We start from the raw sequence: 15,061 nt of genomic DNA on the forward strand, positions 1-15,061 counted from the left end.
CACTCAGTGAACTTAGTGTCATCCTAAACTTGGCTGTTGGACTTCTGTATAGTCCCACTAGTGCACAGATATTTGCAGCACGTCTGCCTGCATTGCACACTCAAACTCATTGTTACTAAGCCATTATACTAGCAAACACTCAGTGAACTTAGTGTCATCCTAAACTTGGCTGTTGGACTTCTGTATAGTCCAACTAGTGCACAGATATTTGCAGCACGTCTGCCTGCATTGCACACTCAAACTCATTGTTACTAAGCCTTTATACTAGCAAACACTCAGTGAACCTAGTGGCATCCTAAACGTGGCTGTTGGACTTCTGTGTAGTCCCACTAGTGCACAGATATTTGCAGCACGTCTGCCTGCATTGCACACTCAAACTCATTGTTACTAAGCCATTATACTAGCAAACACTCAGTGAACCTAGTGTCATCCTAAACGTGGCTGTTGGACTTCTGTATAGTCCCACTAGTGCACAGATATTTGCAGCACGTCTGCCTGCATTGCACACTCAAACTCATTGTTACTAAGCCATTATACTAGCAAACACTCAGTGAACCTAGTGGCATCCTAAATGTGGCTATTGGACTTCTGTATAGTCCCACTAGTGCAAAGATATTTGCAGCACGTCTGCCTGCATTGCACACTCAAACTCATTGTTACTAAGCCATTATACTAGCAAACACTCAGTGAACCTAGTGGCATCCTAAACGTGGCTATTGGACTTCTGTATAGTCCCACTAGTGCAAAGATATTTGCAGCACGTCTGCCTGCATTGCACACTCAAACTCATTGTTACTAAGCCATTATACTAGCAAACACTCAGTGAACTTAGTGTCATCCTAAACGTGGCTGTTGGACTTCTGTATAGTCCCACTAGTGCACAGATATTTGCAGCACGTCTGCCTGCATTGCACACTCAAACTCATTGTTACTAAGCCATTATACTAGCAAACACTCAGTGAACTTAGTGTCATCCTAAACTTGGCTGTTGGACTTCTGTATAGTCCAACTAGTGCACAGATATTTGCAGCACGTCTGCCTGCATTGCACACTCAAACTCATTGTTACTAAGCCATTATACTAGCAAACACTCAGTGAACCTAGTGGCATCCTAAACGTGGCTGTTGGACTTCTGTATAGTCCCACTAGTGCACAGATATTTGCAGCACGTCTGCCTGCATTGCACACTCAAACTCATTGTTACTAAGCCATTATACTAGCAAACACTCAGTGAACCTAGTGGCATCCTAAACGTGGCTGTTGGACTTCTGTATAGTCCCACTAGTGCAAAGATATTTGCAGCACGTCTGCCTGCATTGCACACTCAAACTCATTGTTACTAAGCCATTATACTAGCAAACACTCAGTGAACCTAGTAGCATCCTAAACGTGGCTGTTGGACTTCTGTATAGTCCCACTAGTGCAAAGATATTTGCAGCACGTCTGCCTGCATTGCACACTCAAACTCATTGTTACTAAGCCATTATACTAGCAAACACTCAGTGAACCTAGTGGCATCCTAAACGTGGCTATTGGACTTCTGTATAGTCCCACTAGTGCAAAGATATTTGCAGCACGTCTGCCTGCATTGCACACTCAAACTCATTGTTACTAAGCCATTATACTAGCAAACACTCAGTGAACTTAGTGTCTTCCTAAACGTGGCTGTTGGACTTCTGTATAGTCCCACTAGTGCACAGATATTTGCAGGACGCCTGCCTGCATTGCACACTCAAACTCATTGTTACTAAGCCATTATACTAGCAAACACTCAGTGAACTTAGTGTCATCCTAAACTTGGCTGTTGGACTTCTGTATAGTCCCACTAGTGCACAGATATTTGCAGCACGTCTGCCTGCATTGCACACTCAAACTCATTGTTACTAAGCCATTATACTAGCAAACACTCAGTGAACTTAGTGTCATCCTAAACTTGGCTGTTGGACTTCTGTATAGTCCAACTAGTGCACAGATATTTGCAGCACGTCTGCCTGCATTGCACACTCAAACTCATTGTTACTAAGCCTTTATACTAGCAAACACTCAGTGAACCTAGTGGCATCCTAAACGTGGCTGTTGGACTTCTGTGTAGTCCCACTAGTGCACAGATATTTGCAGCACGTCTGCCTGCATTGCACACTCAAACTCATTGTTACTAAGCCATTATACTAGCAAACACTCAGTGAACCTAGTGGCATCCTAAACGTGGCTGTTGGACTTCTGTATAGTCCCACTAGTGCACAGATATTTGCAGCACGTCTGCCTGCATTGCACACTCAAACTCATTGTTACTAAGCCATTATACTAGCAAACACTCAGTGAACCTAGTGGCATCCTAAATGTGGCTATTGGACTTCTGTATAGTCCCACTAGTGCAAAGATATTTGCAGCACGTCTGCCTGCATTGCACACTCAAACTCATTGTTACTAAGCCATTATACTAGCAAACACTCAGTGAACCTAGTGGCATCCTAAACGTGGCTATTGGACTTCTGTATAGTCCCACTAGTGCAAAGATATTTGCAGCACGTCTGCCTGCATTGCACACTCAAACTCATTGTTACTAAGCCATTATACTAGCAAACACTCAGTGAACTTAGTGTCATCCTAAACGTGGCTGTTGGACTTCTGTATAGTCCCACTAGTGCACAGATATTTGCAGCACGTCTGCCTGCATTGCACACTCAAACTCATTGTTACTAAGCCATTATACTAGCAAACACTCAGTGAACTTAGTGTCATCCTAAACTTGGCTGTTGGACTTCTGTATAGTCCCACTAGTGCACAGATATTTGCAGCACGTCTGCCTGCATTGCACACTCAAACTCATTGTTACTAAGCCATTATACTAGCAAATACGCAGTGAACCTAGTGGCATCCTAAACGTGGCTGTTGGACTTCTGTATAGTCCCACTAGTGCACAGATATTTGCAGAACATCTGCCTGCATTACACACTCAAACTCATTGTTACTAAGCCATTATACTAGCAAACACTCAGTGAACCTAGTGGCATCCTAAACATGGCTGTTGGACTTCTGTATAGTCCCACTAGTGCACAGATATTTGCAGCACGTCTGCCTGCATTGCACACTCAAACTCATTGTTACTAAGCCATTATACTAGCAAACACTCAGTGAACCTAGTGGCATCCTAAACGTGGCTGTTGGACTTCTGTATAGTCCCACTAGTGCACAGATATTTGCAGCACGTCTGCCTGCATTGCACACTCAAACTCATTGTTACTAAGCCATTATACTAACAAACACTCAGTGAACCTAGTGGCATCCTAAACGTGGCTGTTGGACTTCTGTATAGTCCCACTAGTGCACAGATATTTGCAGCACGTCTGCCTGCATTGCACACTCAAACTCATTGTTACTAAGCCATTATACTAGCAAACACTCAGTGAACCTAGTGGCATACTAAACGTGGCTATTGGACTTCTGTATAGTCCCACTAGTGCAAAGATTTTTGCAGCACGTCTGCCTGCATTGCATACTCAAACTCATTGTTACTAAGCCATTATACTAGCAAACACTCAGTGAACCTAGTGGCATACTAAACGTGGCTATTGGATTTCTGTATAGTCCCACTAGTGCACAGATATTTGCAGCACGTCTGCCTGCATTGCACACTCAAACTCATTGTTACTAAGCCATTATACTAGCAAATTCTCAGTGAACCTAGTGGCATCCTAAACGTGGCTGTTGGACTTCTGTATAGTCCCACTAGTGCATAGATATTTGCAGCACGTCTGCCTGCATTGCACACTCAAACTCATTGTTACTAAGCCATTATACTAGCAAACACTCTGTGAACCTAGTGGCATCCTAAACGTGGCTATTGGACTTCTGTATAGTCCCACTAGTGCAAAGATTTTTGCAGCACGTCTGCCTGCATTGCATACTCAAACTCATTGTTACTAAGCCATTATACTAGCAAACACTCAGTGAACCTAGTGACATCCTAAACGTGGCTGTTGGATTTCTGTATATTCCCACTAGTGCACAGATATTTGCAGCACGTCTGCCTGCATTGCACACTCAAACTTATTGTTACTAAGCCATTATACTAGCAAACACTCAGTGAACCTAGTTGCATCCTAAACGTGGCTATTGAACTTCTGTATAGTCCCACTAGTGCAAAGATATTTGCAGCACGTCTGCCTGCATTGCACACTCAAACTCATTGTTACTAAGCCATTATACTAGCAAACACTCAGTGAACCTAGTGGCATCCTAAACGTGGCTGTTGAACTTCTGTATAGTCCCACTAGTGCACAGATATTTGCAGCACGTCTGCCTGCATTGCACACTCAAACTCATTGTTACTAAGCCATTATACTAGCAAACACTCAGTGAACTTAGTGTCATCCTAAACGTGGCTGTTGGACTTCTGTATAGTCCCACTAGTGCACAGATATTTGCAGCACGTCTGCCTGCATTGCACACTCAAACTCATTGTTACTAAGCCATTATACTAGCAAACACTCAGTGAACTTAGTGTCATCCTAAACTTGGCTGTTGGACTTCTGTATAGTCCAACTAGTGCACAGATATTTGCAGCACGTCTGCCTGCATTGCACACTCAAACTCATTGTTACTAAGCCATTATACTAGCAAACACTCAGTGAACCTAGTGGCATCATAAACGTGGCTGTTGGACTTCTGTATAGTCCCACTAGTGCACAGATATTTGCAGCACGTCTGCCTGCATTGCACACTCAAACTCATTGTTACTAAGCCATTATACTAGCAAACACTCAGTGAACCTAGTGGCATCCTAAACATGGCTGTTGGACTTCTGTATAGTCCCACTAGTGCAAAGATATTTGCAGCACGTCTGCCTGCATTGCACACTCAAACTCATTGTTACTAAGCCATTATACTAGCAAACACTCAGTGAACCTAGTGGCATCCTAAACGTGGCTATTGGACTTCTGTATAGTCCCACTAGTGCAAAGATATTTGCAGCACGTCTGCCTGCATTGCACACTCAAACTCATTGTTACTAAGCCATTATACTAGCAAACACTCAGTGAACTTAGTGTCATCCTAAACGTGGCTGTTGGACTTCTGTATAGTCCCACTAGTGCACAGATATTTGCAGCACGTCTGCCTGCATTGCACACTCAAACTCATTGTTACTAAGCCATTATACTAGCAAACACTCAGTGAACTTAGTGTCATCCTAAACTTGGCTGTTGGACTTCTGTATAGTCCCACTAGTGCACAGATATTTGCAGCACGTCTGCCTGCATTGCACACTCAAACTCATTGTTACTAAGCCATTATACTAGCAAACACTCAGTGAACTTAGTGTCATCCTAAACTTGGCTGTTGGACTTCTGTATAGTCCAACTAGTGCACAGATATTTGCAGCACGTCTGCCTGCATTGCACACTCAAACTCATTGTTACTAAGCCTTTATACTAGCAAACACTCAGTGAACCTAGTGGCATCCTAAACGTGGCTATTGGACTTCTGTATAGTCCCACTAGTGCAAAGATATTTGCAGCACGTCTGCCTGCATTGCACACTCAAACTCATTGTTACTAAGCCATTATACTAGCAAACACTCAGTGAACCTAGTGGCATCCTAAACGTGGCTGTTGGACTTCTGTATAGTCCCACTAGTGCACAGATATTTGCAGCACGTCTGCCTGCATTGCACACTCAAACTCATTGTTACTAAGCCATTATACTAGCAAATACTCAGTGAACCTAGTTGCATCCTAAACGTGGCTATTGAACTTCTGTATAGTCCCACTACTGCAAAGATATTTGCAGCACGTCTGCCTGCATTGCACACTCAAACTCATTGTTACTAAGCCATTATACTAGCAAACACTCAGTGAACCTAGTGGCATCCTAAACGTGGCTGTTGGACTTCTGTATAGTCCCACTGATGCACAGATATTTGCAGCACGTCTGCCTGCATTGCACACTCAAACTCATTGTTACTAAGCCATTATACTAGCAAACACTCAGTGAACTTAGTGTCATCCTAAACGTGGCTGTTGGACTTCTGTATAGTCCCACTAGTGCACAGATATTTGCAGCACGTCTGCCTGCATTGCACACTCAAACTCATTGTTACTAAGCCATTATACTAGCAGACACTCAGTGAACTTATTGTCATCCTAAACTTGGCTGTTGGACTTCTGTATAGTCCAACTAGTGCACAGATATTTGCAGCACATCTGCCTGCATTGCACACTCAAACTCATTGTTACTAAGCCTTTATACTAGCAAACACTCAGTGAACCTAGTGGCATCCTAAACGTGGCTGTTGGACTTCTGTATAGTCCCACTAGTGCACAGATATTTGCAGCACGTCTGCCTGCATTGCACACTCAAACTCATTGTTACTAAGCCATTATACTAGCAAACACTCAGTGAACCTAGTGGCATCCTAAACGTGGCTGTTGGACTTCTGTATAGTCCCACTAGTGCACAGATATTTGCAGCACGTCTGCCTGCATTGCAGACTCAAACTCATTGTTACTAAGCCATTATACTAGCAAACACTCAGTGAACCTAGTGGCATCCTAAATGTGGCTATTGGACTTCTGTATAGTCCCACTAGTGCAAAGATATTTGCAGCACGTCTGCCTGCATTGCACACTCAAACTCATTGTTACTAAGCCATTATACTAGCAAACACTCAGTGAACCTAGTGGCATCCTAAACGTGGCTATTGGACTTCTGTATAGTCCCACTAGTGCAAAGATATTTGCAGCACGTCTGCCTGCATTGCACACTCAAACTCATTGTTACTAAGCCATTATACTAGCAAACACTCAGTGAACTTAGTGTCATCCTAAACGTGGCTGTTGGACTTCTGTATAGTCCCACTAGTGCACAGATATTTGCAGCACGTCTGCCTGCATTGCACACTCAAACTCATTGTTACTAAGCCATTATACTAGCAAACACTCAGTGAACTTAGTGTCATCCTAAACTTGGCTGTTGGACTTCTGTATAGTCCCACTAGTGCACAGATATTTGCAGCACGTCTGCCTGCATTGCACACTCAAACTCATTGTTACTAAGCCATTATACTAGCAAATACGCAGTGAACCTAGTGGCATCCTAAACGTGGCTGTTGGACTTCTGTATAGTCCCACTAGTGCACAGATATTTGCAGCACGTCTGCCTGCATTGCACACTCAAACTCATTGTTACTAAGCCATTATACTAGCAAACACTCAGTGAACCTAGTGGCATCCTAAACGTGGCTGTTGGACTTCTGTATAGTCCCACTAGTGCACAGATATTTGCAGCACGTCTGCCTGCATTGCACACTCAAACTCATTGTTACTAAGCCATTATACTAGCAAACACTCAGTGAACCTAGTGGCATACTAAACGTGGCTATTGGACTTCTGTATAGTCCCACTAGTGCAAAGATTTTTGCAGCACGTCTGCCTGCATTGCACACTCAAACTTATTGTTACTAAGCCATTATACTAGCAAACACTCAGTGAACCTAGTGGCATCCTAAACGTGGCTGTTGGATTTCTGTATATTCCCACTAGTGCACAGATATTTGTAGCACGTCTGCCTGCATTGCACACTCAAACTTATTGTTACTAAGCCATTATACTAGCAAACACTCAGTGAACCTAGTGGCATCCTAAACGTGGCTGTTGGACTTCTGTATAGTCCCACTAGTGCACAGATATTTGCAGCACGTCTGCCTGCATTGCACACTCAAACTCATTGTTACTAAGCCATTATACTAGCAAACACTCAGTGAACCTAGTTGCATCCTAAACGTGGCTATTGAACTTCTGTATAGTCCCACTAGTGCAAAGATATTTGCAGCACGTCTGCCTGCATTGCACACTCAAACTCATTGTTACTAAGCCATTATACTAGCAAACACTCAGTGAACCTAGTGGCATCCTAAACGTGGCTGTTAGACTTCTGTATAGTCCCACTAGTGCACAGATATTTGCAGCACGTCTGCCTGCATTGCACACTCAAAATCATTGTTACTAAGCCATTATACTAGCAAACACTCAGTGAACTTAGTGTCATCCTAAACGTGGCTGTTGGACTTCTGTATAGTCCCACTAGTGCACAGATATTTGCAGCACGTCTGCCTGCATTGCACACTCAAACTCATTGTTACTAAGCCATTATACTAGCAAACACTCAGTGAACTTAGTGTCATCCTAAACTTGGCTGTTGGACTTCTGTATAGTCCAACTAGTGCACAGATATTTGCAGCACGTCTGCCTGCATTGCACACTCAAACTTATTGTTACTAAGCCTTTATACTAGCAAACACTCAGTGAACCTAGTGGCATCCTAAACGTGGCTGTTGGACTTCTGTGTAGTCCCACTAGTGCACAGATATTTGCAGCACGTCTGCCTGCATTGCACACTCAAACTCATTGTTACTAAGCCATTATACTAGCAAACACTCAGTGAACCTAGTGGCATCCTAAACGTGGCTATTGGACTTCTGTATAGTCCCACTAGTGCAAAGATATTTGCAGCACGTCTGCCTGCATTGCACACTCAAACTCATTGTTACTAAGCCATTATACTAGCAAACACTCAGTGAACTTAGTGTCATCCTAAACGTGGCTGTTGGACTTCTGTATAGTCCCACTAGTGCACAGATATTTGCAGCACGTCTGCCTGCATTGCACACTCAAACTCATTGTTACTAAGCCATTATACTAGCAAACACTCAGTGAACTTAGTGTCATCCTAAACTTGGCTGTTGGACTTCTGTATAGTCCCACTAGTGCACAGATATTTGCAGCACGTCTGCCTGCATTGCACACTCAAACTCATTGTTACTAAGCCATTATACTAGCAAACACCCAGTGAACTTAGTGTCATCCTAAACTTGGCTGTTGGACTTCTGTATAGTCCAACTAGTGCAAAGATATTTGCAGCACGTCTGCCTGCATTGCACACTCAAACTCATTGTTACTAAGCCTTTATACTAGCAAACACTCAGTGAACCTAGTGGCATCCTAAACGTGGCTGTTGGACTTCTGTGTAGTCCCACTAGTGCACAGATATTTGCAGCACGTCTGCCTGCATTGCACACTCAAACTCATTGTTACTAAGCCATTATACTAGCAAACACTCAGTGAACCTAGTGGCATCCTAAACGTGGCTGTTGGACTTCTGTATAGTCCCACTAGTGCACAGATATTTGCAGCACGTCTGCCTGCATTGCACACTCAAACTCATTATTACTAAGCCATTATACTAGCAAACACTCAGTGAACCTAGTGGCATCCTAAATGTGGCTATTGGACTTCTGTATAGTCCCACTAGTGCAAAGATATTTGCAGCACGTCTGCCTGCATTGCACACTCAAACTCATTGTTACTAAGCCATTATACTAGCAAACACTCAGTGAACCTAGTGTCATCCTAAACGTGGCTGTTGGACTTCTGTATAGTCCCACTAGTGCACAGATATTTGCAGCACGTCTGCCTGCATTGCACACTCAAACTCATTGTTACTAAGCCATTATACTAGCAAATACGCAGTGAACCTAGTGGCATCCTAAACGTGGCTGTTGGACTTCTGTATAGTCCCACTAGTGCACAGATATTTGCAGCACGTCTGCCTGCATTGCACACTCAAACTCATTGTTACTAAGCCATTATACTAGCAAACACTCAGTGAACCTAGTGGCATCCTAAACGTGGCTGTTGGACTTCTGTATAGTCCCACTAGTGCACAGATATTTGCAGCACGTCTGCCTGCATTGCACACTCAAACTCATTGTTACTAAGCCATTATACTAGCAAACACTCAGTGAACCTAGTGGCATCCTAAACGTGGCTGTTGGACTTCTGTATAGTCCCACTAGTGCACAGATATTTGCAGCACGTCTGCCTGCATTGCACACTCAAACTCATTGTTACTAAGCCATTATACTAACAAACACTCAGTGAACCTAGTGGCATCCTAAACGTGGCTGTTGGACTTCTGTATAGTCCCACTAGTGCACAGATATTTGCAGCACGTCTGCCTGCATTGCACACTCAAACTCATTGTTACTAAGCCATTATACTAGCAAACACTCAGTGAACCTAGTGGCATACTAAACGTGGCTATTGGACTTCTGTATAGTCCCACTAGTGCAAAGATTTTTGCAGCACGTCTGCCTGCATTGCACACTCAAACTCATTGTTACTAAGCCATTATACTAGCAAACACTCAGTGAACCTAGTGGCATACTAAACGTGGCTATTGGATTTCTGTATAGTCCCACTAGTGCACAGATATTTGCAGCACGTCTGCCTGCATTGCACACTCAAACTCATTGTTACTAAGCCATTATACTAGCAAACACTCAGTGAACCTAGTGGCATCCTAAACGTGGCTGTTGGACTTCTGTATAGTCCCACTAGTGCATAGATATTTGCAGCACGTCTGCCTGCATTGCACACTCAAACTCATTGTTACTAAGCCATTATACTAGCAAACACTCAGTGAACCTAGTGGCATCCTAAACGTGGCTGTTGGACTTCTGTATAGTCCCACTAGTGCACAGATATTTGCAGCACGTCTGCCTGCATTGCACACTCAAACTCATTGTTACTAAGCCATTATACTAGCAAACACTCAGTGAACCTAGTGGCATCCTAAACGTGGCTGTTGCACTTCTGTATAGTCCCACTAGTGCACAGATTTTTGCAACACGTCTGCCTGCATTGCACACTCAAACTCATTGTTACTAAGCCATTATACTAGCAAACACTCAGTGAACCTAGTGGCATCCTAAACGTGGCTATTGGACTTCTGTATAGTCCCACTAGTGCAAAGATATTTGCAGCACGTCTGCCTGCATTGCACACTCAAACTCATTGTTACTAAGCCATTATACTGGCAAACACTCAGTGAACCTAGTGGCATCCTAAACGTGGCTGTTGGACTTCTGTATAGTCCCACTAGTGCACAGATATTTGCAGCACGTCTGCCTGCATTGCACACTCAAACTCATTGTTACTAAGCCATTATACTAACAAACACTCAGTGAACCTAGTGGCATCCTAAACGTGGCTGTTGGACTTCTGTAGAGTCCCACTAGTGCACAGATATTTGCAGCACGTCTGCCTGCATTGCACACTCAAACTCATTGTTACTAAGCCATTATACTAGCAAACACTCAGTGAACCTAGTGGCATACTAAACGTGGCTATTGGACTTCTGTATAGTCCCACTAGTGCAAAGATTTTTGCAGCACGTCTGCCTGCATTGCACACTCAAACTCATTGTTACTAAGCCATTATACTAGCAAACACTCAGTGAACCTAGTGGCATCCTAAACGTGGCTGTTGCACTTCTGTATAGTCCCACTAGTGCACAGATTTTTGCAACACGTCTGCCTGCATTGCACACTCAAACTCATTGTTACTAAGCCATTATACTAGCAAACACTCAGTGAACCTAGTGGCATCCTAAACGTGGCTATTGGACTTCTGTATAGTCCCACTAGTGCAAAGATATTTGCAGCACGTCTGCCTGCATTGCACACTCAAACTCATTGTTACTAAGCCATTATACTGGCAAACACTCAGTGAACCTAGTGGCATCCTAAACGTGGCTATTGGACTTCTGTATAGTCCCACTAGTGCAAAGATATTTGCAGCACGTCTGCCTGCATTGCATACTCAAACTCATTGTTACTAAGCCGTTATACTAGCAAACACTCAGTGAACCTAGTGGCATCCTAAACGTGGCTGTTGGACTTCTGTATAGTCCCACTAGTGCACAGATATTTGCAGCACGTCTGCCTGCATTGCACACTCAAACTCATTGTTACTAAGCCATTATACTAGCAAACACTCAGTGAACCTAGTGGCATCCTAAACGTGGCTATTGGACTTCTGTATAGTCCCACTAGTGCAAAGATATTTGCAGCACGTCTGCCTGCATTGCACACTCAAACTCATTGTTACTAAGCCATTATACTAGCAAACACTCAGTGAACCTAGTGGCATACTAAACGTGGCTATTGGACTTCTGTATAGTCCCACTAGTGCAAAGATTTTTGCAGCACGTCTGCCTGCATTGCACACTCAAACTCATTGTTACTAAGCCATTATACTAGCAAACACTCAGTGAACCTAGTGGCATCCTAAACGTGGCTGTTGCACTTCTGTATAGTCCCACTAGTGCACAGATTTTTGCAACACGTCTGCCTGCATTGCACACTCAAACTCATTGTTACTAAGCCATTATACTAGCAAACACTCAGTGAACCTAGTGGCATCCTAAACGTGGCTATTGGACTTCTGTATAGTCCCACTAGTGCACAGATATTTGCAGCACGTCTGCCTGCATTGCACACTCAAACTCATTGTTACTAAGCCATTATACTAGCAAACACTCAGTGAACCTAGTGGCATCCTAAACGTGGCTGTTGGACTTCTGTATAGTCCCACTAGTGCACAGATATTTGCAGCACGTCTGCCTGCATTGCACACTCAAACTCATTGTTACTAAGCCATTATACTAACAAACACTCAGTGAACCTAGTGGCATCCTAAACGTGGCTGTTGGACTTCTGTATAGTCCCACTAGTGCACAGATATTTGCAGCACGTCTGCCTGCATTGCACACTCAAACTCATTGTTACTAAGCCATTATACTAGCAAACACTCAGTGAACCTAGTGGCATACTAAACGTGGCTATTGGACTTCTGTATAGTCCCACTAGTGCAAAGATTTTTGCAGCACGTCTGCCTGCATTGCACACTCAAACTCATTGTTACTAAGCCATTATACTAGCAAACACTCAGTGAACCTAGTGGCATACTAAACGTGGCTATTGGATTTCTGTATAGTCCCACTAGTGCACAGATATTTGCAGCACGTCTGCCTGCATTGCACACTCAAACTCATTGTTACTAAGCCATTATACTAGCAAACACTCAGTGAACCTAGTGGCATCCTAAACGTGGCTGTTGGACTTCTGTATAGTCCCACTAGTGCATAGATATTTGCAGCACGTCTGCCTGCATTGCACACTCAAACTCATTGTTACTAAGCCATTATACTAGCAAACACTCAGTGAACCTAGTGGCATCCTAAACGTGGCTGTTGGACTTCTGTATAGTCCCACTAGTGCACAGATATTTGCAGCACGTCTGCCTGCATTGCACACTCAAACTCATTGTTACTAAGCCATTATACTAGCAAACACTCAGTGAACCTAGTGGCATCCTAAACGTGGCTGTTGCACTTCTGTATAGTCCCACTAGTGCACAGATTTTTGCAACACGTCTGCCTGCATTGCACACTCAAACTCATTGTTACTAAGCCATTATACTAGCAAACACTCAGTGAACCTAGTGGCATCCTAAACGTGGCTATTGGACTTCTGTATAGTCCCACTAGTGCAAAGATATTTGCAGCACGTCTGCCTGCATTGCACACTCAAACTCATTGTTACTAAGCCATTATACTGGCAAACACTCAGTGAACCTAGTGGCATCCTAAACGTGGCTGTTGGACTTCTGTATAGTCCCACTAGTGCACAGATATTTGCAGCACGTCTGCCTGCATTGCATACTCAAACTCATTGTTACTAAGCCATTATACTAGCAAACACTCAGTGAACCTAGTGGCATCCTAAACGTGGCTGTTGGACTTCTGTATAGTCCCACTAGTGCACAGATATTTGCAGCACGTCTGCCTGCATTGCACACTCAAACTCATTGTTACTAAGCCATTATACTAGCAAACACTCAGTGAACCTAGTGGCATCCTAAACGTGGCTATTGGACTTCTGTATAGTCCCACTAGTGCAAAGATATTTGCAGCACGTCTGCCTGCATTGCACACTCAAACTCATTGTTACTAAGCCATTATACTGGCAAACACTCAGTGAACCTAGTGGCATCCTAAACGTGGCTGTTGGACTTCTGTATAGTCCCACTAGTGCACAGATATTTGCAGCACGTCTGCCTGCATTGCACACTCAAACTCATTGTTACTAAGCCATTATACTAGCAAACACTCAGTGAACCTAGTGGCATCCTAAACGTGGCTATTGGACTTCTGTATAGTCCCACTAGTGCAAAGATATTTGCAGCACGTCTGTCTGCATTGCACACTCAAACTCATTGTTACTAAGCCATTATACTGGCAAACACTCAGTGAACCTAGTGGCATCCTAAACGTGGCTGTTGGACTTCTGTATAGTCCCACTAGTGCACAGATATTTGCAGCACGTCTGCCTGCATTGCACACTCAAACTCATTGTTACTAAGCCATTATACTAACAAACACTCAGTGAACCTAGTGGCATCCTAAACGTGGCTGTTGGACTTCTGTATAGTCCCACTAGTGCACAGATATTTGCAGCACATCTGCCTGCATTGCACACTCAAACTCATTGTTACTAAGCCATTATACTAGCAAACACTCAGTGAACCTAGTGGCATACTAAACGTGGCTATTGGACTTCTGTATAGTCCCACTAGTGCAAAGATTTTTGCAGCACGTCTGCCTGCATTGCACACTCAAACTCATTGTTACTAAGCCATTATACTAGCAAACACTCAGTGAACCTAGTGGCATCCTAAACGTGGCTGTTGCACTTCTGTATAGTCCCACTAGTGCACAGATTTTTGCAACACGTCTGCCTGCATTGCACACTCAAACTCATTGTTACTAAGCCATTATACTAGCAAACACTCAGTGAACCTAGTGGCATCCTAAACGTGGCTATTGGACTTCTGTATAGTCCCACTAGTGCAAAGATATTTGCAGCACGTCTGCCTGCATTGCACACTCAAACTCATTGTTACTAAGCCATTATACTGGCAAACACTCAGTGAACCTAGTGGCATCCTAAACGTGGCTATTGGACTTCTGTATAGTCCCACTAGTGCAAAGATATTTGCAGCACGTCTGCCTGCATTGCATACTCAAACTCATTGTTACTAAGCCATTATACTAGCAAACACTCAGTGAACCTAGTGGCATCCTAAACGTGGCTGTTGGACTTCTGTATAGTCCCACTAGTGCACAGATATTTGCAGCACGTCTGCCTGCATTGCACACT

This window comes from Anomaloglossus baeobatrachus, chromosome 11 (assembly GCF_048569485.1).
Source record: "Anomaloglossus baeobatrachus isolate aAnoBae1 chromosome 11, aAnoBae1.hap1, whole genome shotgun sequence".
In the NCBI taxonomy this organism is placed as follows: domain Eukaryota; kingdom Metazoa; phylum Chordata; class Amphibia; order Anura; family Aromobatidae; genus Anomaloglossus; species Anomaloglossus baeobatrachus.